The 291-nt window shown below is 47.8% G+C and overlaps 1 protein-coding gene and 1 long non-coding RNA gene across 2 annotated transcripts in view; one reads left to right on the forward strand and one right to left on the reverse strand.

Moving 5' to 3' along the window:
* LOC116695075 (uncharacterized) overlaps positions 1-291 on the forward strand; it is a 25657-nt gene that overhangs the window by 18119 nt on the left and 7247 nt on the right. The window lies entirely within an intron of this gene.
* The window catches only part of hs2st1b (heparan sulfate 2-O-sulfotransferase 1b), a 14967-nt gene that overhangs the window by 6301 nt on the left and 8375 nt on the right, over positions 1-291 (reverse strand). The window lies entirely within an intron of this gene.

Here is a 291-nt window from a genome sequence, read left to right on the forward strand (position 1 = left end):
CTGATCATTATGAACGGGTCCAGCACGGCTCGAATGGCGGATACATACGTCGTGTGTATGAAATGTCTGTATCGTCACTGCACAGCATTTTTATGAACTATAATATTCTGGCCATGGGTCACATCTCTGGCCCAGGTCCAGCAGGCTCCGTCTCACACACTGTTACTCTACCAACTGAAGTTAGTTGCATTCAATAACTTCTTCTGTGCTCTTCGCCGTGGCGGCCGCGATGGCAGTTACCAGTGGAAACACTGGTACAAATACAGGTTTGCCCCCCATACTTAACAATAT

Source organism: Etheostoma spectabile, chromosome 9 (genome assembly GCF_008692095.1).
Source record: "Etheostoma spectabile isolate EspeVRDwgs_2016 chromosome 9, UIUC_Espe_1.0, whole genome shotgun sequence".
NCBI classification, from domain to species: Eukaryota; Metazoa; Chordata; class Actinopteri; order Perciformes; family Percidae; genus Etheostoma; species Etheostoma spectabile.